Raw genomic sequence first — 25,503 nt, 5'->3', positions numbered from 1 at the left:
CCATCGACTCCTCCCCTCTTACTCAGAGAGAGTTAACTCAGATCATCCATAATATCCATCTGCAGGTAGGGGACCTCCATAAAGAGCATATCTCTTGTTATGTCCTGGATGGTCTTCCGGCTCCTATGGTATTGGGGCTCCCCTGGCTGGTGACTCACAATCCAGTGGTGGATTGGCAGGCCGGGGACATTGTGGAGTGGAGTGAACATTGTAAGGACAACTGTTTGAGTAGTAGGTGCTCTACACTCTCTGTAACATCTTTACCTGCCTTTCTGTCAGATTTTATGGATGTGTTCTCTGAGAAGGGTTGTCAGGGGTTACCACCTCATCGTCCATATGATTGCCCGATTAATCTATTACCTGGGGCAAAACTACCTAAAACCCGGTTATACAATCTTTCCGGCCCGGAGAGGAAGGCTATGAAAGATTATATTTCGGAGAGTTTGGCTAAGGGACACATCAGACCCTCTTCTTCACCTGTGGCTGCAGGGTTCTTTTTCGTTAAAAAGAAAGATGGGGGCCTACGTCCTTGCCTGGATTTCCAGGAATTAAACCGGATAACTATCCGAGATCCCTATCCTCTTCCTCTCATTCCCGACCTCTTTAATCAGGTTGCTGGTGCTAAATGGTTCTCCAAAATGGATCTCAGGGGAGCCTATAACCTGGTTCACATCAAAGAGGGGGATAAGTGGAAGACGGCTTTTAATACTCCGGAAGGGCATTATGAAAATCTGGTCATGCTATTTGGTCTTACTAATGCGCCTGCGGTATTCCAACATTTTGTCAACGATATTTTTAGTCACCTTATCGGGAGATTTGTTGTGATATATCTTGATGACATCCTGGTCTATTCCCCGGATCTGGATACACATAAGATCCATGTGAGACAAGTGCTGCAGATATTAAGGGCCAACAAATTGTTTGCTAAGTTAGAAAAATGTGTGTTCGCCGTAAAAGAACTGCCATTTCTGGGGTATGTGTTGTCAGATTCAGGTTTCCGCATGGATCCAGAGAAAGTCTGGGCGATTATAGACTGGGATCTGCCTGAGAACCTGAAGGCATTGCAACGCTTCCTGGGGTTTGCCAATTTTTATAGAAAGTTTATAAAGAACTATTCCTTGGTGGTCAAACCACTGACGGACATGACCCGAAAGGGATCCGATTTTTCCAAATGGTCACATGCAGCCAAAACTGCCTTTGCATCTCTGAAGGAGAGATTCACCTCGGCCCCTATTCTCGTACAGCCAGATGTCTCGCTTCCTTTTATTGTAGAGGTTGACGCATCAGAGGTGGGGGTGGGAGCGGTACTATCTCAGGGCCCGTCCCCTGGTGAATGGCGTCCGTGTGCTTTCTTTTCGAAGAAATTGTCTACTGCAGAAAGGGACTATGATATTGGCAACAGGGAACTTTTGGCTATTAAGTTGACTTTTGAGGAGTGGCGTAATTTTTTGGAGGGGGCGGTTCATCCCGTCACGGTGAATACTGATCACAAAAACTTATTATATCTGGAGTCTGCTAAACGTCTCACCCCTAGACAGGCTCGGTGGTCGTTATTTTTTACTAGGTTTAATTTTGTAATAACCTATCGCCCGGGGGCAAAAAATACTAAGGCGGATGCATTGTCTCGAAGTTTTCCTGGAGGGGGTGATGTTGAGGTACCAGAGCCCATTTTGCAAAAGGGGGTGGTGGTCTCTGCATTACACTCAGTTTTAGATGGGAGGGTGTTGGAAGCTCAGGGGGACGCCCCGGCCTCCTGCCCCTCGGGTAAACTGTTTGTGCCAGAAAATTTACGCCTGGAGATACTAAAAGAACACCATAACTCCACACTGGCAGGACACCCAGGTAGTAGAGCAACCTCTGAATTAGTGTCTCGTCGGTTCAAAAATGTCGCAATTTACTTAAAGTGTACCTGTTTACTGTTATGTAACGTTCAAGATATCCTGCCCATTGTGTGTATTATCTTTCTAGGTGCCACAATGTGAATTTATGCACTGTTTAAAATGATTGCACTTAACCATTGCACTTAACCAAAAATGTTGCAATTTACTTAAAGTGTGCCTTTTCACAGCTCTTGTTCTCTCCCCCCTTCATACGGACTGTTATCATAGGGACGGTGTACACCAATGGCCTACACCCGGTGATGTACACCCATAGGTACCCAGGGTAGGACCAAGTGGTAAGTCCTGACAGGTCTAGTTACTTCACAGGTACCCCTGCTGCTTCGGGAATTGTTAGAAGCCCTAGGCTGCTCCTTCCCACTTGTTAAATGTTCCGGATTGTTCCCATCCGGAGGTGTCTTATTTCCAGGAGATCCATGGGAACGTACTGCCCTCCTCCTGTGACTTGCCAGAAAACACGGAGACGATACATACCTCCCCTTCTGAGCGTTTGCCTAAGGTAAGGCGCCTCAAGCCATAGAGCCATATATTTTAGCTTCCTCTTAGACATCATAGTGATCGTGCTATAAGCCAAATTTCTTCAGGCTATGATGCAGGGAAGGGAATACAGGATAAAGCCACCCTTCTATTTGCGGGCTTTGCATTACACAATGGTGGGATTACGGAGTAAAGACACCCCCATACTTTCTTTGATATTGGTGGACAATATAGTCAGTAATGTTTGCTTTGTGCAGTATTTAGGTTACCTGGTTATACCAAGATAAGGAAACTGTGTGTTGGACACCTTATGCTAGCAGGCAGGAACCTTGAGGAAACCGTTAAATGTTTTGTCTTTGTATGTCATTTTATGTAAATTCATGCAGCACTTTGTATTTTATTGGGTACCCAGAGCTTCCTCCTCTTATCCTAGCGTACGCCGAGGATGGCTTCATTTAAAGTAAGCGGGTATGTAACATCCCAGAGTATGTCACTAAAACTCTTTCATCCTGCTTCATAATGTTAGGTGTACATGTGTATTTCCATCTGATGTAATATAACCGTGCATTACCAATGTATGTATTTCTATGCCTGTATTTTATATATTTGCTGTAATTCTCAATGTACACCAGCATGTGGTCAATATGTAGGCAGACCATAGCTAGTTAAAAGACCTAGACTGGAATAGACCATTCCAGGCTAGCTCCCCCCTATCTGAGGAAGAGTGGAATGTTCCCACATCCTACTTCAGAGGGAGGAAAGAAAGTTCTAGGCAGTGTACCAGCCAACCCCTGTTGGGGTAGGCTGTGTGAATAGGAGCTCCCAGAAACAGGGACCCCAACCAAGGATCCAAGCCTCTGCTGAGGCCCAAGATCAACCTTCCCAGCCTGAGTCCCTTACCTCAGCTGGTGGACAAGGAAGCAGCCAACTACAGAACTATCAGATCTCCAGGAAGAAACCATCATCCCCTGCGAGCAGTCCTGTAAGTAAAGATCTCCAAACTAAAGGGAAGATAAGTACCTCTTCAGCTAGTCAGATTTAACTAAGCAGACCACAGACAGAGCAGAAGATAGATACCTGCCAGATTCTATAGGCGTATGTACCAGATGCAGAATATATGTAGATTCCTGCCACATATTGCCAAAACCTGCTGGAACTCTAGACTATTGCTGTACATTGTATGGATCAAAAGCTGCATATCATAACATCAAGTAAAGACAAGTTGGACCCTATTATCTGTGTGGAATTCCATCATTCCTCCATTACTCCTATTAACAGCACTCAATTTGTTGCATGTGAGCCAGGATGCAGGAGTCCAGCCGTACTACAGGTAGGAGACACCGTTGACACTATACAGAGACAATATCCCCCCTCTGGCATTCCTCACCTGGTACATGAGCTCATACCATCTTAAAGGGCCCTGCTATAGTACCTGCGCAAGCTGCAACTGGCGTCACGAACTTATACACACCTAAATCTGACCCACTGCATAACATCCCCACTGACCCAGTGTCCTGCTCATTGCACAAGGGAGTGGGGGGAAGAATGAGAGTGACAAGGGGGGGAATGAGAGTAACAAGGGGGGGGGGGTGAGAGTGACAAGGGAGGGGGGTTGGATGAGAGTGACAAAGGAGGGGGGAATGAGAGTGACAAGGGAGGGGGGGAGGAAATGATGAGAGTGACAAGGGAGTGGGGGGGGGAATGATGAGAGTGACAAGGGAGTGGCGGGAAGAATGAGAGTGACAAGGGAGGGGGGATGAGAGTGACAAAGAAGGGGGGAATGAGAGTGACAAGGGAGCGGGGGGAGAAGAGAGTGACAAGGGAGGGAGGGGGGAGAAGAGAGTGACAAGGGAGGGAGGGAGCTTGATTAACCCTAAGGGAAACATAGCAGTTCTTTTAATTTAAATGCTGAGAAAGGGGTGGAACATATGTGATGTCATGATATGGGCAGATCATCTGATAAAGGGGGGGGGGCATTTTTTATCTTGCCTAGGGCGGCAAAAATCCTTGCACCGGCCCTGGGTTTAATATAAGGACAAATGTTAATAAAATGTCCTTCTTTTCCACAGAAGAAACAAAGTCTTCTCTGAACCCTGAGATTCCCATTACCAGGGCCTGAAAAGACCTGTCCCAACTGCATAGGCTCATCATCAGACACTAGCTTAAGTGACTTAGTACCCCGAGGGACAGAAGAGATTGTTTCCCCATATGATAGTGCATTCCGAGAGAGGGGAACCTTGCATCTCTCTCTCTGGCATCTATCAATCCGTACGGCCAGGGACATAGCCGCCTCGAAAAAATCTGGATTTTCGTGGAATGCCAGGGGGTCTTTTAGCCTCTCAGACAGCCCCTGTCAGAACTGACTACAGAGTGCTGGGTCATTCGACTCCGAATCAGTCGCCCATCTCCTAAATTCAGAACAATATGACTCTGCAGAACGTTCCCCCTGACTCAAGCTACACAGCTTAGATTCAGCCAGAGAAACCCAGGCAGGGTCATCATAAATAAGGCCCAGGGCTCTGAAAAATTCATCCACCGATCGAAGGGATTGGGAACCGATCAGTAGAGAAAAGGCCCAGGACTGAGCATCACCTTTCAGAAGAGAAATAATAATCCCCAGTCTTTGATTCTCGTCCCCAGAGGAGATCGGACGCAGACGAAAATACAATTTACAAGATTCTCTAAAATGAACAAAATTATCACTTCCCCCAGAAAACCTGTCTGGGAGGGCTGCCTTAGGTTCAAGGCTGACCTGGTTCCCACTGGCTGAACCAGACACCTGAGAATCCTGAAACTGTGCATCTGCATGACGGAGGTCAGCTACCTCCAAAGATAATCCCTGCATGCGATCAACTAGTGCATTAACAGTATCCATATCTGCACAGAGCAAGGAAAATAATGACGGTAAGGGCGGTTGTTAATGTCACGGTAGGTGGGGAAAGGAAGAACACCAAATAAACAAACTACAACAGTAACACAGACTAGGCCCCAAAGCTAGTGAGGAGGGGGATGGTAACCTCCTAGTTATCCCTGAGCCTCTCCCTGACTGTTAACAGTATGAGCAAATCCTAATGGTGGAAGAACTCATACACCAGAACCTATGACCTGTTGAAACTGACACAAACCCTAAATTAGGGAGCGGGGATGAGACTGCCGGGACCTTCCACCGTGAAGGGACCAGCGTCTCCCTGAGACCTAGACACAACACACACACAAAGTAGAAACAGGAGGACTTAGCTTGAGATGAGTAAGAAGTAGGAGAACTTCTAACAACCAGCTTGGAACTCCAGAAGGAAATCCACATGACAGGTCACTTTGCCCAAGGAACAAAGAAGCAAAATGTACATGAGATTTATCTAATCTTATATACCTTGCTGGTGCTGTATTACGCTGCAGTTTCTCCACACGAGAATCTGTATGGAAAAACCATGCTTATCTGCAGTCTGCGCAGGCAGGCTATATATGACTGTGTGTTTGTGCAATATTTCATTTAGGGCCCCACTTAAAATTTCTGCCCAGGGCCACACTTTGTCTAAAACCGGCCCTGGCCATAGTACAAGTGTTGGATCACTGTAGGATCAACCACTGAAACCTCCACTGATCATAAGAAAGAGTGATCCATGTACTCTGTTTGAATGGAATGCTGGTCGAACATACACACCACCGATCCATTGATCTCTATGGGACTGCCAGAGATAGTTAAGTACAGCACTAGGCTACTTCCAGCAGTCCCATAGTCTTTGAATGGAAGAGTGGTGCATATGCTCAACCAGCGATCTATTCAATTGGGGGGCATGAGTCATCCTTTCATGTAGTCAGTGGAGGTCCCAGGAGTCAGAGACCACTAGTCTAACAGTTATTCCCTATCAAGTTTTATAGCTCTTTAAGGGATAGCTACCAGTCTCTAAAGCTAATGGAAGCCTCTTGTCATCTAAAGTCCACCTTATGTCTCATCAAACTGCTGCTCTGTCCTTAACCAATGCTTTTCAATGCAGTATTGCTTGTTTGTGAAAGAACAAGTGGAATCCAGCTCCTCATAAAAATATGCTTTAATCGACTTCCATAAAATCCGACATCAAATAGGGCAATTTGCTGTGACGCGTTTCGGGCTTTTTTTTGTTTGTTTGTTTTCTGTCTTGATGAAGGGCTAAGATGTAATAGCCCGAAACACATCACATCAAATTGTCCTATTTGATGTCGGATTTTATGGAAGTCGATTAAAGCATATTTTGATGAGGAGCTGGATTCCACTTGTTCTTTCACAGTTTGTACCTGACCGAGTCCAGGTCTGATTTTCCGTGCTCCACTAGGAGGTGGCAGGTGAGAGCTGCAGTGATTTCCTCTCACTTCATCATCAAGTTTTGCTTGTTTAGATTGTCTGCCTTGTATAAGCACAAGCTCGACAGGAAGACAGTTCATGTAGAGTTGATTTCCACTACTGAATGATTATAGACTATGAACATCTAAACCTCCAGTGAGAAAACAGATTATGAGGGAATTGCCGCTCGTATAATTAAGTAGATGATCCTCAATAAGTGGTCTCCTAGAGATTTTCTCATTTTACCTTTCAAGGTGATTTTTTAGTTTAGTTCTCCTTGGATAAAAACTTGTGCTTTATTGACGATTTCATTCAGCAATGATTCATCAGTTTTCTTTTATTAATTGTGAAATCATCCAAATGTAATTAAAACCTCAGAAAGAATAGAATAAAGCCATTCACGCAAACATAGAAAATGGAGGAGTCCTCAATTATATCTGTCCTACTCCCAAGGCGTTGCCTGTTGTTCTTCCAGGAACTGTACGCTGTAATTTTATTTTTCTCATTCTTTCTATGGGTCTTATTGTAATGATGCCGGTTATACACAAGACCTCAAAACTAAACTTCACCTATAGCAGCCACCTTTCCTTTGTCCTAACTGTGGCCCAAGTTATTCAGATATACCCTGGACTTACAGTAGGGCTGAATAGCTGAACTGTTGAATGAAGCATGTACCAATACTGGCAGAAAGCAAGACAGTTTAAAAAACTCACCATGATAGGAACCAAATGTTGTGAGGACCATGGAAGGAGGAGAAGATACAGCAGTAGAGTGGATTGAAAATTTATGGTATTCAGGTAGAGAGTGGATGAATGACAGTGAATACAAGTGGAGTAATTCTGAACTGACCCAATCTGAATTCAACCCAGCAATTCGGACAGAACATACAACAGCACAGTAACCTACCAAACACAGCAACCTATTACACTTTGTGGAATTACAGGTTCCAGAATATACAGAAAACACCTTTTTTTTGTATATTCCGCATCCGCATGGGTCCGCATCCGTTCCGCAATTTTGCGGAGCAGGTGCGGATCCATTCATTTTCAATGGGGCCAGAATGTACTGTCCGCATCCGTATTTGCGGATTCGCACTTCCGGATGCGCACTTTTGTTCCGCAAAAAAAAGAACATGTCCTATACTTTGGAGAGAGTTCAGAGAAGAGCTACTAAACTGGTACATGGATTGCAGGATAAAACTTACCAGGAAAGATTAAAGGACCTTAACATGTATAGCTTATAAGAAAGACGAGGCAGAGGGGATATGATAGAAACTTTTAAATACATAAAGGGAATCAACAAGGTAAAAGAGGAGAGAATATTTAAAAGAAGAAAAACTGCTACAAGAGGACATAGTTTTAAATTAGAGGGGCAAAGGTTTAAAAGTAATATCAGGAAGTATTACTTTACTGAGAGAGTAGTGGATGCATGGAATAGCCTTCCTGCAGAAGTGGTAGCTGCAAATACAGTGAAGGAGTTTAAGCATGCATGGGATAGGCATAAGGCCATCCTTCATATAAGATAGGGCCAGGGACTATTCATAGTACTCAGTATATTGGGCAGACTAGATGGGCCAAATGGTTCTTATCTGCCGACACAGTCTAGGTTTCTATGTTTCTATGTTTCTATTCTTGTCCGCAATTGTGGACAAGAAAAGGCATTTTCTATGAGAGTGCCGGCGATGTGCGGTCCGCAAAATGCGGAACGCACAGTGCCGGTGTCCGTGTTTTGCGGATCCGATGTGAATGGACCCTTAGACTCTGTGGAACGACAAATCCCAGAATGCAAAGCAGACACACTTAACTATAACAAGTTACGAAGAACAGAACCTGGGAGGAAAAGTACATGGCAAACAGTATTCCTTACAACCAGTATGGTGCGAGGCCTGGATATAAATGGACTCAACCATCAGCATCTTTACCATAATCAATCAGGCAATGTTAAATGATAACCAAACCCAGATTCAGATTCAAAGTAGTGACTAAGTAGTTAGGAAGACCATTGCTGCTGGTAACACTTATAAGGGCACAGTCTACCTATAGTTTTACCTGCAAAACTGCCAGGAAATTAACAATCAGTTTGTGGTAAAAATGCATGCTGGGACGTTTTTCGGCAGCACGTCATCATGGTATTAACAATGTCACATCCTCTACATTTGTCTGTACCCTAAGGGGAAATAAACCTACTTTAAAGAGGACCTTTCATGGGTCCAAACATTATAAACTAACTATCAGGATACGTAGGGCATAGTGCAGGGATCTAACTGCACTTACTATTTTTTCTGGGCACCGCTCCGCCTACTGTATTCTCCCGCCTGGTATGCTAATTTTAGCACTATTTTCTCTGGGTGCTGCTCCGCCTGCTGTATTCTCCCGCCTGGTATGCTAATTTTAGCACTATTTTCTCTGGGTGCCGCTCCGCCTGCTGTATTCTCCCGCCTGGTATGCTAATTTTAGCATCAGAACACTGAGGAGGAGACTGAGTCTTTCTCTGTGGGCGTCTCCTTCTCCCTGGCTGTGACGCTGTCCACTGCGATTGTCTCCTCCTCATTGTTCTGATGCTCAAAAATTAGCATACCAGGCGGGAGAATATAACGGGGGCCACAGCGGGCAAACGGAGCGGCGCCCAGAAAAGATAGTAAGTGCAGTTAGATCCCTGCACTATGCCCTACGTATCCTGATACTTAGTCTATAATGTTTGGACCCATGAAAGGAGGTAAGTATATTAAAGGGGATGTCAAGAGTAACAATATTATCTTAAATTTAACATCATGGTGTAAATAAATAAAAAAGGTATACTTACCCCACTGATCTCCCTCTGCTCCCGTTCCAAGTTCCCAATCATTCTCTACTTGCTTCTACTGTGATTAGTTGTGGTTATTTACACCAGGCCGAGCATGGTAAGTGTTATGCTCACTTCATTTCTTTAGAATTGTCATCTGTACAGAAACACATTGGGGCAGGCTTACTATCCCAATCCCATAGATGGCATAAAGATAGACTGTCTAAACATGCACCAAATTTATCACAATGAGGGCTTATCCACAGGAGCATGTGTGCCCTGTGCCCGTGCTGCAGACCGCAAATAGCAGTCCGCAATGCACAGGTACCGGCCGAGGGCTCGCCATTTGCGGATGCAGACCCATTCATTTGAATGGGTTCACGATCCACAAGATACATTCCGCACCGCAAAAAAATAGAACATGTACTATTTTTTTGGTTGTGCAGAGGCACAGACCAAAATCCCATGGAAGCGCTTCCTTGGGCTACTGATCCATGCCTGTCCTCTGCACCATCAATGGATGTGCATCCGTGATACGGAGTGTACACGGCTGGTTACCATATATATTGCGGACCTGACTCATGTATGTGGATGAGCCCTGACTCAAGCTCATGATAAATATGGTTCAGAGAGAGATACAATTTTTTTAACTTAAAGGGGTTGTCCAAGTTATATTTATTGATGACCTATCCTCAGGATAGGTCATCAATATCAGATCGGCTTCAGTTTTTTGAAGAGAAGGTGTGCGCCATGCCAGCGCTGCCTCCTCTTCATTGTTTACCTGCTCGCCATATACAAGTGTATAGAAGCGATCCGTAGAAGTAGAATGCAAAAATCACAGCTGGAGAGTTCTTTTTCTTTGTTCCATAAATTAATTTTATTTTTTAGGAAAAAGCGGCAATGTATATGCACAAACGTTTTCGGGCCTTATTAGGCCTTCGTCAGGCACTAGAAAAGTAATATTGGCATAAATCAGTCCATATGTACATGGTTGTCAGTTTACATGTTATATATTTAACACAAAGTACATCCGTTACAAAAAAATCGCCATCTCTTTAGTAGAAAACAGTAGACACCGATCAATCTACTATGACATACATATCTGTATAACAAGTTATAAGGAAAAGTCCACCATGGGTCTTTTAAACTTTCTCAGATTACCTAGCGACAGCTTGGTTCACAGAATAAAATGCATCCTATGATAGCAAGGTATGTTAAATATTGCATTGCATTTCCTAAAAACAGACCAGAAAGAATAACTGATATCTAGGATAACTATAGTATTCTATTATCCTGTCTTACCTATGCCGCGAGAGGTGAGAGGATGAGAGTAGATAGAAAAATGGAGCGCCACACAGTGCATCTGTCTCTGTGAGTCTGACGTTCCAGTCCCGCTTTTTAACACGCTCATGGGACCAGAGGGACGGCCGTCTCTGAAGGAGGAAGTGCGGCCGACGTGCGTTCCATATCAGCAGAAGTGGGTGGTGGAACGCATGATGCGTTCCAACTGACAGGGAATGGAGTATGTGTGCGCTCCAAAGACCGGAAATGACGCCGGTGAAGGGCACTGAACAGAAGCTAGTACAGAAACACTATTATCTATAAGGAAAGAATAAAGATTGTGAAAAAGGATACCTCCTGCGGCATGATCCTAAGGGATCTATCTAGGATACCTGTGGGAATAGTGAAAAGCATAAAAATTAGTATGTGAGGAGATTACAGATGGATAGACTATGGCCATATATAAATTCGGACAATATGATAATATGGATATCCACACATTGCAATAATTTTGCTTGTAGCCATCAAACCATAGTTATCTCAACTGCAATAATTGTAAACTCATGTTATGTCTTAAAACGTCACAAACAGGTGAGAAGTCACATAAAAGCATATAGTTCGTATTCTCTGTTCAGTCCTTTGGGAGACAAGGTTTGAAGAGTATGGATCCAGAATGCCTCCCTGTGTTTCAGCATCCTGGATCTGTCTCCCCCTCTTTTCGGGGGAAGCACATGTTCAATGATTTGAAATTTCAATTGTGAAATGTTATGATGGGCTTGATCAAAATGATGTGGGAGTGGTAATAACAGATTCTGACGGCGTATTGTGGACTTATGTTGACATATTCTGTCTCTGATTGTTTGTGTGGTTTCGCCTACATACATTAGGCCACATAGACATTTGATGGTGTATACTACATAATCTGTCTCACAAGTGAAATAGCCTTGAATTTTGTACGGTTTGCCTGTGTGTGGATGAGAAATTATAGATCCTTTTTGTACATTACTACATTGTGCACAGTGTAAACATGGAAAAGTGCCGGCGTTCTGAGTCTGAAAAAATAATTGTCTTGGGTGTGATCTGGATGGGCCTATGTCTGCTCTGATAAGGAAATCCTTGATGTTTTTTGGTCGGCGATTGCACGGGAGAATGGGGTTCCTAAATTCCTCGATTTCCGGAAAGACCTTTCGTAAGAGGGGCCAATGGGACTTGATTATATTGATTACTTTTTGAGCATTGAGATGGAATTTGTGAACAAAGGCTAGACGTTTGTCATTTGTAATATGTTTGGTTTTCCCTTTTGCCGGGATCTGTAATGTTTGTGAAGGATAGCCCCTTTCTCTAAAGCGGTTTTTCATCTCTGTTTCCCGTTCCTTCCTAAGTAGAGGGTCAGTAACTATTGCCTGTACTCTTTTGAGTTGTGAACCCGGTAATGCTTTTTTTGTTGTGGGAGGGTGGAAACTGGAAAAATGAAGCAAATTATTTCTGTCTGTTGGTTTGCGGAAAAGGTCAGTTGATAGTTTCCCTAATGAATCCTTGTGTACTCTTGTGTCCAGGAAACTAATAGATGTTTTGTCATAATGCATAGTGAATTGTAATTCCGGGTAAATGTTATTGAGGAATTGATGAAATTGTATAAGTGTATCCATGGGTCCTAACCAGATGCAAAAGACATCATCTATATATCGTTTCCATAATTGGCTGTGTTGTCGGAAAAGTGAATTTTGATAAATGTATGACTCCTCTACATCTGCCATTTAGCTATTTACATATGGGGGGGCCACGTTGGACCCCATTGCCGTTCCTTGTATCTGCATATAATGAGTGTCCTGGAAAAGGAAAAAATTGTTGTGTAACACAAGGGTCAGTAGGTCTATACTGAGTGAGATGATATCTTTGTCTATATGGTTGTTCTGCGGAAATGCCTTTGGAATGTTGAATCGACGTGTACAGGCTTGTTACGTCCCACGTCACTAATAAAGTATCTGAACAGAGTGATTCTAAACTGTGTATAATTTGAAGGAAAGATGTAGTATCCAACAGAAAGGACTTAGTGTTTCTGACCAAAGGTGTAAGTGATTTTTCCAGAAATATGGCTAAGGGGGACAATAATGACTCTGTTGAGGCCACAATTGGTCGTCTGGGTGGGTTGGTCAAATCTTTGTGAATTTTTGGAAGCACATAAAACACTGGAGTGATGGGATGGGATTTTGTTAGAAAAGTGACTGTTTTTGTGTCAATAATGTTCTCGGTATGATAATGTTTTAGAGTATCCTGTATCTTCTTAGTAATCAGGGAGGATGGGTTATTGTCTAGTACTTTGTATACTGTAATGTCTTGGAGTTGACGCTGGATTTCAGCAATATACATTGTTCTATCCATTATTACTAATGCCGCCCTTTGTCTGCAGGCTTGACTATTATTTGTTTGGACTTTTGTAGAGTGGTAAGTGCTTGTCTTTCTACATTACTGATGTTATTTTTATATTTATATCTCCCTTTTCGGACGTCCTGTTTGAATGTCTCTACCTCTTTGTGTACTAGTTCAATGAATGTTTCAATGGCGGAATGTGTTTTTGGCGGTACAAAACTGCTCTTATTGCGTAATCCTAGCTCGGTGATGGAGATTTTTGTAGGGACTTCTTGTGAGGTATATGGCTTAATTTTTGAGAAATGCGCTTTTAGGCGCACATTTCTAAAAAAGCGTTCCAAGTCCAGCTGAAAAGTGTCCAGATGATATGAAGGGCAGAAGGATAACCCTTTCTGCAATAGCTCCAGTTCAGCTGGACTTAGCAGTTGTGATGAAATATTGATCCGTACCATTGAAATGAATGGGACGGCTTGGGTGTAATTACACCTGCTCACCGCTGCAGATGCAACGGCGAGCAGGTAAACAATGAAGAGGAGGCAGCGCTGGCACGGTGCCCCCTTTCTTCAAACAGCTGATCTGATATTGATGACCTATCCTGAGAATAGGTCATCAATAAATATAACTTGGACAACCCCTTTAATACTAACTATTGGTTGGCTTTTTTTTTTTTTATAATTGTACATCTCAATTGTGCCACAAACATTCCTCTTTTATACTAAGCCACAGGGGGTTTATGGTAGGCCGTGCTCTTTACTGAGCTAGACACAGAGGCTATTTCTAAAACTCAATGCACCAAATTGTGTCAATTTGCACCACATTTTGCCATAGATATAAAAAAGTTTGTAGCCAGCTCACTCTTCCTTGTTCTCCTAGGATCTGTGCTGCACAGACTCTGCTTGTAAAGGTGGAAAACAAAAGTAGAAAATAGTGCCGCATGTCGGAATCCATGAATCGGGGCTTTATTCAAGAAAACCTATACATAAGAAGTGGTTTCAAAAACATCCAATGAACTCCTCCGGGCTTTAGACAACTTTCGTGTTGTTACTTATGGCAGTGTTACTCATGGTATATGGTTTTTACCTCTCAACACAGTCCAGAATGAAGCTGTCTAATCTTCAAATGCAGAATAATTTTTTTTATAACATTGCCTATTATATGAAAACATGCAGGAAGCTGCAGCGATGATCCTTGTTTTCACCTATACTGTGATTTTGGGGAAAGTTTCTCCCTGCATAGTTTACCCTCTTGGTTGCCAATAGGTTTCATCACATGAATTATTTATTATTTTTCCTTATTCTTTTCTTTTCTTTGATCCGACACTTATTTAGACTTGAGTGTGCCACCATAATAAAAAAAAATCACAATAATCACAAAACAGACATATAAAATATTGTATTGGTGGTTTATTTCTACTTATTTCTCTCTGATATTGAACATACATTTGGTGACTAATTTTTCCACATCCTGTATTCAGTTTTTTATGCTTAGTCATGTAATTTATTTCTTTTTGCTCAATGTGTACTGTTCAGTTTTTTAATCACTTTTCTGTTGGAGCTGTAGGATATAACCACAACAGATATTTACTATTACTACACAGAGGATTCAATATGTGTGTAATTATGAACATTTGGTTTATTTCCAGCATTTATACATACTAACTTACGTATAAGAATCTTGGCTGCAAATCGTACATCAGCGTCTGAGATCGTGGTTGAGAAAATCCTGGATGATTTTAATGTCTCAATTTTATTACTAGTTTCTCACTTGGAAAAGCCTACCCCACTTGGATGTTTGGCACATAACCTTGCGGTATAATGTCATGCTTGATGTCTATAATCTATTGATTGTCCTATTAGATCTGCTAGAACTGGCTGTATGCCACCTTCAGCAAACAGAATTTCGCGGTGCGTCAATAATAAACCACCAAGTTGTATCCCTGGAAAAGAGAATCTGGAGAGTTTCTCTAGCTTGTCATACTGGTTAACAAAAGATATTATCCAGATCCGCATTCGTCATCGGCAGAATAAATCCCATAGAAGGAAAACAAACAAAACCAGAAGAGTCTCAAAAAGCATTCCACTGAAACTACCAGATGCTGAGATGAATGCAGGAGGAATTGATCATGATGTCAAAGTGAATATCCACCTTGGGCTATTTTTAAGACTAGAATAGAAGGTTGTATAACAAGTAATTTCTTAAAGGGCATCTGTCCGCAGATTTGTACCTATAAAATTGGCTGACCTGCTGCATGTGCACTTGGCAACTTAAGACATTTGTGCTGGTCCTATGTTCATATGTGCCTTCATTGCTGAGAAAAATTATATTTGAATATATCCAAATGAGCCTCTAGGAGCAATGTGCTCAGCTCTCTCTGCAACAGCAATGCCCCCGTTGCTCCTAGGGGCTCATTTGCATCGATTAGAACTTCATATTTCTCAGCAATGCGGGCACATATGAACATGGGACCAACACAGATGCCTTCAGCTGCCAAGTGCACATGCAACAGGTCAGCCAGTTTCATAGGTACAGACAGATGCGCTTTAAAAGATATGGGCACCTTTGTACTGAATGTTTTTATTGTTCATTTGCTTCCTTAATGCAAAATGAAACAACTTTCTAAGTAGTCTTTATTACAAATTTCCTGCCATTTTCCTTCTGCAGAACATGTGTAAGCCCCTCACCCAGTGGCTTGCATAAGGTACCCAGGGCAGGTACTTTCTCTGTGTGCATTTAGGGTGTGTGCAGGCAGCATGCGCATGCCTCTTATCTTCTCCAGCCTATGGCTGGTCAGCAGGATGTATTTAAAGGCGCCTGAGCAACTTTGGTTCCTAGCCTAGTCTAGTTCCCGTTTAGCGAAGGTGTTTCTGTGATTATTACCATTATTGTGTATCAGACCTTGCATCTTGTTTAACGGACTCTGCCTGTCTGCAGCCTGCTCCTGACCTTGTACCTTGTTTAAGGACCTCGATATATTGCCGCCTGCCCTGACCTCAGACCTCATTTACAGACTACGCTATAATGCTGCCAGCCCTGAGATCTGACCTCCTAGCACCCTCTGGGTGTACCGTACCATCTGAAGGTCAGCCCAATGGGTCCACACCCAGGTTCCATTTCCTCGTGTTCCATCCCTCCTCAAAGGTAGCATCTGGTGTACCCCTCGGGAAAGTCTATCCTCACCATCTGAGGTATCTTGAAGAACAATGGGTGCACTTAGTCATCGCCCTCTGAGGAGGTTGATCACATGGGACTGTAGGTTCGCACCTGCTGATCATTACAGTAGTCACATGACCACAGGCTAGATTGCAAAATTGGTGGCGCGATGGAATTGTAAGTAATGGTAAAATGATATTTCTTCCACAGGTTGTCTGAAAACTAGAATTTAGTCAGAGCCCCAGAAAAAAAAACCTCTATAACAGCACACTTTGCAGTTTTTCCCAGAATACCACATACTGTAGCTATTAATATGACTGCTAACTACATTTTTGGATTCACGGTATTGATGGCCTAACCTAAAGCTAGCCATACACATTCAATAGTTGTCACCGAACAATTATTTGACTGACAGCTATCTCCCAATGGGTGAGCCAACTCCCTCCTGGCTCCCCCATACAGATACACTTTTTGTTCTGCCAAACATGTATGTTTATTCAATGGGAAGAGGGGAGAAGGCCACTGTCAGACACCTCTGATGGTGACTTATCTTCTGGGAGAACAAAAGGTTTGAGTGAAAATATTCAGTCTACTCAACCCTTCTTTCTTCCAGCATCATCTGTCGTGGGAGAGTCGGGATCTCCACACATACACTTGACTGTCGACCGAATGGTGCGGCCAACACTAAACTAAGGCTAATTTCACACTTGCGTTTTGCCTGACCCAGCAGGGATCAGGAAAAACGCTTCCGTTACTGATAATATAATCTTCTGGATCCTGTTGTATTATCTTTAACATAGCCAAGACGGATCCGTCATGAACACCATTGAAAGTCAATGGGGGACGGATCAGTTTTCTATTGTGTCTGAGAAAACAGATCTGTCCCTATTGACTTGCATTGGGGGTCATGTGGATCCGTTTTGGTCCGCATCCCATGACGGAAAGAAAACCGCAGCGTTCTAGGGTTTGCTGTCCGGTATGGGAATGCAACCAAACGGAACGGAATACATTTTGGAGCATTCCGTTCTGTTCAGTTACGCTTTGTCCCCAGTGACATTGAATGGGAACAAAACCGAAGCGTTTTTCTCCAGTATTGAGATGTTATGACGGATCTCAATACCGGAAAATGTAAACGCAAGTGTGAAAGTAACCTAATGTGTATGCATCTTGGCGACCTTGGTGATCAGCTGTTTAAAGAGGCTGTAGCACTTGGGCAAGATTTGTGGCCTCTAATGTTTTGTCTACTTTGTAGCAGCTGTGTGGGATATTGTAGCTGTCTGTGTAAGTGAATAGGATACAGCTGCAATAAGTTGATGGCATGCATTGAAGAGGCCACAGGGTTGGCACAAGTGTTGTGGCCTCTTCAAACAGTAGTTTGATAGGGCTGCCTACAGTCAGACCCTAACAGATCTAATATGATGGCATACCTATTGGGATCCTGGATAACCCCTGTAATGGCCACATGGTTTTGCTGTTAAAACTGTGGTATTAATACCAAAAATCACACACTGTCAATAACTAAATTATTGGAAAATCCTGCCCACTGCAAGTGCACCTGGCTTCAGCTGCATGGAGCAACCACAACAAGATCTACTGGTTTTACATTTACTTGACCCATATTATTACCAGCAGGGTTTACTCAATAAGTTTAGGAAAATACAAAATACAAATAAAAAGTCAATTTCTAAAATTCATTAGGGTTGTCACTTGGATTACATAGTAACATAGTTTATAAGGCTGAATAAAAACATTTGTCCATCCAGTTCGGCCTGTTTTCCTGCAAGTTGATCCAGAAGAAGGCAAAAAAAATACCCTGTGAGTTAGAAGCCAATTTTCCCCACTTTAGGGGAAAAAAAATCCTTCCCGACTCCAATCAGGCAATCAGAATAACTCCCTGGATTGTATTGATTTTCAATCCATATCACTATTCAGATGTCCTGCATCCAAGTATGACATCATTAATGTTACTGAGCTGTCATTAGAAATTCATTGCATGGGGATTTAAGTAAAATATCATGTTACACAGAGGAACATTACGGGAATGACTTATGTAAATTGTCTGCTGCAATGATGTCAGAGCTGCCATCGAGAATGCATTGGTGCTTTTGAGTTAATGTCTTCTAAGGATCTGCAGAAGGAAAGCACAGTGTGTACCGATGAAGCCAATGAGTCACATATCTAGGTAATTACCTATATTGCCTTCACCATGGAGATGAGGCTGAGCCACAAAGTCGTTATTATATTACTGTACATTCCCGCTTGTGTACATTTCTCAGGAGAATACATTTGCTGCAATCACTTTATTGGCAGCGTAGATACCGGCATACTGCTCACGAAACCTCCTGTTTTCTCTTAAAATGCAATGGTATAAAGATTAGTGCACAAATACATGTGAGACATGATTGAAAACATTACTTGAATTAAAATTCTGTTTTACTACATACTGTATTTGGGACTACAAGTATGTACTGCTTTCATACAATGAACTTCCACTTTTGAGTCACAAAAAGGGGTTTTAATAAGGATGGCCTATCCTCAGAAAAGGTCACCTGTATCTGATCAGTGGAGGTCACGTGGCCAATGTTGAAGCACCTAGGTCACGTGGCCAATGTTGAAGAACCTAGGTCACGTGGCCAATAAACCGATGAACGCGGCTTCTTCAAAGAGCTGATGGGCAGGGGTGGCAGGAGTCGAACCCCCAACAATCTATTATTGTTGTCTATCCTGAGGATAGTCCATCAATATAAAAATCTCAGAAAACTGCTTTAAAGGGCATCGGTCAGCAGATTTGTACCTGTGGGGTCATTGGGCGCATTGCTCTGGGGCATGATCCTCTTCAGGGAGAGCGTTAATTCATGAACATCCAGGAAATTTCCTGTGGGCAATGCCCCAGAGCAATAGACCGAGATATTGCCCCTTGAATTCACTTCCAAGAGGAGGTCTTTAAGGGATTTGCCCCTAAAACTGGACCAGAAGCCGGGAACACTAACCCTGGATGGTAAAACATAATAAGGGATCAGGTGAGCTGGTAAGTAGACAGGGGGATCTGACAGGATACGGGTCCCTCCCTGTAAGGAACACATTATTGAATATATGCCTTTCATAAGGCCAGTAAATGCTGAGTGTGATGTTGATATTCCCCACAGTCCCGCCCACTGCTGGTCAATCAACGAGACCCTTTCAATGTCATAACACAACGGTGGTAGTTCTGTCCTATTATATCCCTTTCCATTTAATTTCAATTTATGCCCTAGTACAGTCTGGTAATGCTGGGATTTGTAGTTCTCCCCTCTGTATACTGATGCCCTATAATAAGTCATGGCCATACTGGGGGTCATAGTTATTTCCTTTTGAAGCTCTTACCTAGTAAATCTGGATGATGAATAATCTGGACATGCTGGGAGTTGTAGTTCTCTCTTCTTCGGCTAGTTTCACATCACTGTTTAGTTTTCCGTTTTGCGTGCAGGACTAAAATAACGGATCTCAGGTGGAAATGGCTGAAACGGATGCAGAACATGCAGAACTGATGCTTGAAATACAGGATCTGTTTTTTTCTTTACTTTTCTGTTCTTCTAATGGATCAGAAGTACGGAAAACTAAACAGTGATGTGAATTACTCTCTGTGTAGTATCCACTTGTATCCAGTAATAACAGCCTGGACATACTGGGAGTTGTAGTTCTCACCACTTTTACCTCTCCCTGTGTTGCCCCCTAATTTCCAATAATAGCAATCTGGTGATGATGAGACTTGTAGTTCCCTTGTCAGTATTATAATTTTCTGCAGCTTCTGAGGTGTGTTTTATGAGGTTCTGCAGCAGCTAAGTTGTGTATTAGGCTAGTTTCACACCAGCGGCAAGAAACTCCGGCAGGCTGTTCCGGTCGTTGAACAGCCTGTCGGGTCCGTGCAGCCGTTGGTGCACGCGTGCCCCCGGACTACCGCTTCGGCTCCACTGACTATAAAGGGGGCGGGCCGGAGTTCCGGCGGCAGCACAGCAAACATGCCGAGAGGCAGCCGGAATAAAACTACCTTAGGATGTTCTTCAGAAGCTGAGGTGTGTATTAGGAGGTTCTGAAGCAGGTGATGTGTATTAGGAGGTTCTGCAGCAACTGAGGTGTGTATTAGGAGGTTCAACAGTAGCTGAGGTGTGTGTTAGGAGGTTCTGCAGCTGCTGAGGTGTGTATGATGAGGTTCTGCAGCAGTTGAGGTGTGTATTAGGAGGTTCTGCAGCAGCTGAGGTGTGTATTAGGATGTTCTTCAGAAGCTGAGGTGTGTATTAGAAGGTTCTGCAGCAGCTGAGATGTGTATTAGGAGGTTCAGCAGTAGCTGAGGTGTGTGTTTGGAGGTTCTGCAGCTGCTGAGGTTTGTATGATGAGGTTCAGCAGCAGCTAAGGTGTGTATTAGGAGGTTCTGCAGCAGCTGAGGTGTATTAGGAGGTTCTGCAGGAGCTGAGGTGTGTATTAGGAGGTTCTGCAGCAGCTGATATGTGTATTAGGAGGTTCTGCAGCAGCTGAGATGTGTATTAGGAGGTTCTGCAGCAGCTGAGGTGTGTATTAGAAGGTTCTGCAGCGGCTGAGATGTGTATTAGGAGGTTTTGCAGCGACTGAGGTGTGTATTAGGATGTTCTGCAGCAGCTGAGGTGTGAATTAGGAGGTTCTGCAGCAGCTGAGATGTGTATTAGGAGGTTCTGCAGCAACTGAGGTGTGTATTAGGAGGTTCAACAGTAGCTGAGGTGTGTGTTAGGAGGTTCTGCAGCTGCTGAGGTGTGTATGATGAGGTTCTGCAGCAGTTGAGGTGTGTATTAGGAGGTTCTGCAGCAGCTGAGGTGTGTATAAGGATGTTCTTCAGAAGCTGAGGTGTGTATTAGAAGGTTCTGCAGCAGCTGAGATGTGTATTAGGAGGTTCTGCAGCAGCTGAGGTGTGTATTAGGAGGTTCAGCAGTAGCTGAGGTGTGTATTAGGAGGTTCAGCAGCAGCTGAGATGTGTATTAGGAGGTTCTGCAGCAACTGAGGTGTGTATTAGGAGGTTCAACAGTAGCTGAGGTGTGTGTTAGGAGGTTCTGCAGCTGCTGAGATGTGAATTAGAAGGATCTGCAGCAGGTGAGGTGTGTATTAGGAGGTTCTGTCTATGGGGGAAGGATCACGTACACAGGCTTTGTTTACTATATGAATAACCAAAAAAGAGAGGTGCACCATAGGATGAAAAACGTACATACACGGTTCCAAATAATACTTCAATTGGAGGCTCACCTTAGGATGTTGTGCAAAAACATAGGCACAACTTTATTGTAGGCGTGTCGGGAATAGCTTTACGTTCCCCGGATTCGGTCGGTATGCAGCCATGGATGTGAAAATCCTCAATATGTTGCCTTAAGTTTTTCTTTAAAGGACATTAGAATGAGTTGCCTTCATGAAACAACCCTTTAGTGCAATGAAAACATCACCACACCTGGTCAAGTCAATCAAAGTGGAGAAGGCGAGGCAGTTGCAGAAAAAGTGGAGCCTCTAGGTGTACTGGCAACGCCCCTGTTGCTCCAAGAGGCTCATTTGCATATATTAAAACACAATTTTTTTCAGCAATGCGGGCACATATGAACATGGGACCAACACAGATGCCTTCAGCTGCCAGGCGCACATGCAACAGGTCATCCAGTTTCTTAGGTACAAATCTGCTGACAGATGCCCTTTAAGCAATAGATTTTTTCTGGCCACTCTTCCATAAAGTCCCACTCTGTTGAGTGCACGGCTTATAGTGGTCTTGTGGACAGATCTCCGCTGTGGATCTGTCAAGTTCTTTCAGTGTTATTGTTGGTGTCTTTGTTGAATCTCTAATTATCTGTGAGTTTTGGTGGATGGCGTTCTCTTGTAAGAAGTATAGCTGTGCAGCTGTGCGGCTGTGCAATATTCTTTACATTTTATAATAATGGATTTAAAGGGGTTTTCCAGAATCTTTTTTACTAATGACTTATCCTCTGTATAGGTCATCAATATCTGATTGGTGGGGGTCCGACACCCAGGATCCCTACCGATCAGTTGTTTTGAGAAGGCAGTGATACTCCTGTAAGCGCTACTGCCTTCTCACAGCTTACCAAGCACAGCGCCGTACATTGTATAGTGGTTGTGCTTGGTATTGCACTCAGTCCCATTCACTTGAAATGGGTTGAGCTGCTCCTAGGCCACGTCACCCATGAACGTGTCGTCACTCGGCCTAGGAAAAGCAGAGAGAAGGCCGTAGCACTCACAAGAGCGCTGGTGCCTTCTGAAACATCTGATCGGTAGGGGTCCAAGGTGTCGAACCCCCATTGTTCAGATACTGATGACCTATCCTGATGATAGGTTATCAGTAAGAAAATCTTGGAAAACCCCTTTAATGATCCAGCAAAACAGAGGGGAGGCAAGGATGGGAGGAGTGGTAGTGGCTATGATGGTGGTAGTAGAACTCACAGTTCACAATGGCAGTCCCTGGGCTGCGCAGTGAAAGGAGGGCACACCCTTTCCTCCCTCAGGGCTCTCCCTGGCTTTAGGCCTTCCTGCATGGTGTTATGTGGGGTGCCCTTGATCTTAGGTGGTTGGCAGGGTGCAGGTCAGGAGTACGGATGCAGGGGCCAGCAGATGGTGGAGGCAATGACCAGGCCTGGTTTAGTTGAAAAAGATAACAGTCTTTTTACTGAGGATAATAGGTCTTACAGTACAAGCATATAAAGTAGTCATAGTTCTAAAGTATTTCACAGGTATTTGAAATGTTTAGTTTAGTCTCTCCAGTTTACACTCTCTTTCCATATTGAATAACAGGCTGCAAGATGGCTGACTCATAGTCTCTCTATTAACTACACTTGTGTGGTACACAAGTGTGCTAGGTGCCAGAGGCTACAACCCGTTCCACATGCAGCAAAGTCCAAGTTATATTTACTATCCTGTACAAACACTCACCTGGTTCCAAACAGTCTGTGAAAGTTATTTTCTTCTTTTATCTTAGAGCTTCAGATAGTTCTTAGCAGCTTCCGGAGATGGTATGTCTGCTGGAGTACGCAAGAGGCAGCTTCCTTTCATCTTGGCTGCTAACTCCTGGCTGATGCAATCAGACTACACTAGCGGGCACCTGACTCAGAGGGGGCAAAGCCAGCCTCCTCCTACTGAGTACAATAACTAAGTTGTGTTCCCATATTCCGATCTTGGAAGCACAAAAAATGGAAAGTACATTAACCTTTACAGGTAGATATTAACCCATTCCTAGCAACAAATTAACTCTTAGCAGTGCTCCTCTTTTGGCACTGCATTGGAGCTCTGTGGGATATTCAAAGTTTGGAATAATTTTTATAACTCAAACCTGATCTATACTTCTCCATAACTTTGTCACTAACCTGTTTGGAGGCTCCTTGGTCTTTATGTTATTTGATTCGTAGTGGAGGCTCAAGGACCGTACAGAACTGATGTACAGTCAGGTCCATAAATATTGGGACATCGACACAATTCAAAATTTTTTGGCTCTATACACCACCACAATGGATTTGAAATGAAACGAGCAAGATGTGCTTTACCTGCAGACTGTCAGCTTTACTTTGAGGGTATTTACATCCAAATCAGGTGAACGGTGAAAAAATTACAACAGTTTGCATATGTGCCCCCACTTGTTAAGGAACCAAAAGTAATGGGACATAATAATAATCATAAATCAAACTTTCACTTTTTAATACTTGGTTGCAAATCCTTTGCAGTCAATTACAGCCTGAAGTCTGGAACGCATAGACATCACCAGACGCTGGGTTTCATCCCTGGTGATGCTCTGCCAGGCCTCTACTGCAACTGTCTTCAGTTCCTGCTTGTTCTTGGGGCATTTTACCTTCAGTTTTGTCTTCAGCAAGTGAAATGCGTGCTCAATCGGATTCAGGTCCGGTGATTGACTTGGCCATTGCAGAACATTCCACTTCTTTCCCTTAAAAAACTCTTTGGTTGCTTTTGCAGTATGCTTTGGATCATTGTCCATCTGCACTGTGAAGCGCCGTCCAATGAGTTCTGAAGCATTAGGCTGAATATGAGCAGATAATATTGCCCAAAACACTTCAGAATTCATCCTGCTGCTTTTGTCAGCAGTCACATCATCAATAAATACAAGAGAAGCAGTTCCATTGGCAGCCATACATGCCCATGCCATGACACTACCACCACCATGCTTCACTGATGAGGTGGTATGCTTAGGATCATGAGCAGTTCCTTTCCTTCTCCATACTCTTCTCTTCCCAATCCCATCACTCTGGTACAAGTTGATCTTGGTCTCATCTGTCCATAGGATGTTGTTCCAGAACTGTGAAGGCTTTTTTAGATGTCGTTTGGCAAACTCTAATCTGGCCTTCCTGTTTTTGAGGCTCACCAATGGTTTACATCTTGTGGTGAACCCTCTGTATTTACTCTGGTGAAGTCTTCTCTTGATTGTTGACTTTGACACACATACACCTACCTCCTGGAGAGCGTTCTTGATCTGGCCAACTGTTGTGAAGGGTGTTTTCTTCACCAGGGAAAGAATTCTTCGGTCATCCACCACAGTTATTTTCCGTGGTCTTCCGGGTCTTTTGGTGTTGCTGAGCTCAGCGGTGCGTTCCTTCTTTTTAAGAATGTTCCAAACAGTTGTTTTGGCCAGGCCTAATGTTTTTGCTATCTCTCTGATGGGTTTCTTTTGTTTTTTCAGCTTAATGATGGCTTGCTTCACTGATAGTGACAGCTCTTTGGATCTCATATTGAGAGTTGACAGCAACAGATTCCAAATGCAAATAGCAGACTTGAAATGACCTCTGGACCTTTTATCTGCTCATTGTAATTGGGATAATGGAACAGCCGAGAAGCCAATTGTCCCATTACTTTTGGTCCCTTAACAAGTGGGAAGCACATATGCAAACTGTTGTAATTCCTACACCGTTCACCTGATTTGCATGTAAATACCCCCAAATTAAAGCTGACAGTCTGCAGGTAAAGCACATCTTGTTCGTTTCATTTCAAATCCATTGTGGTGGTGTATAGAGCCAAAAATGTTACAATTGTGTCGATGTCCCAATATTTATGGACCTGACTGTATTTATCCTCACATCATGTGACAGATCATGTAACACTTTGATTCCACACAAGGGTCCTTATTCATCTAATTATATGATTTGTGAAGTTATTTGGCTAGACCAGACCTTATTTTGGGGTTTTATTTAAAAGGGGGTGAATATATGGGTGCAACTATAGTCATAGCAG

This window comes from Bufo bufo, chromosome 4 (genome assembly GCF_905171765.1).
Source record: "Bufo bufo chromosome 4, aBufBuf1.1, whole genome shotgun sequence".
Taxonomy (NCBI): Eukaryota; Metazoa; Chordata; class Amphibia; order Anura; family Bufonidae; genus Bufo; species Bufo bufo.
Note: the sequence above shows the minus strand (reverse complement) of the source record.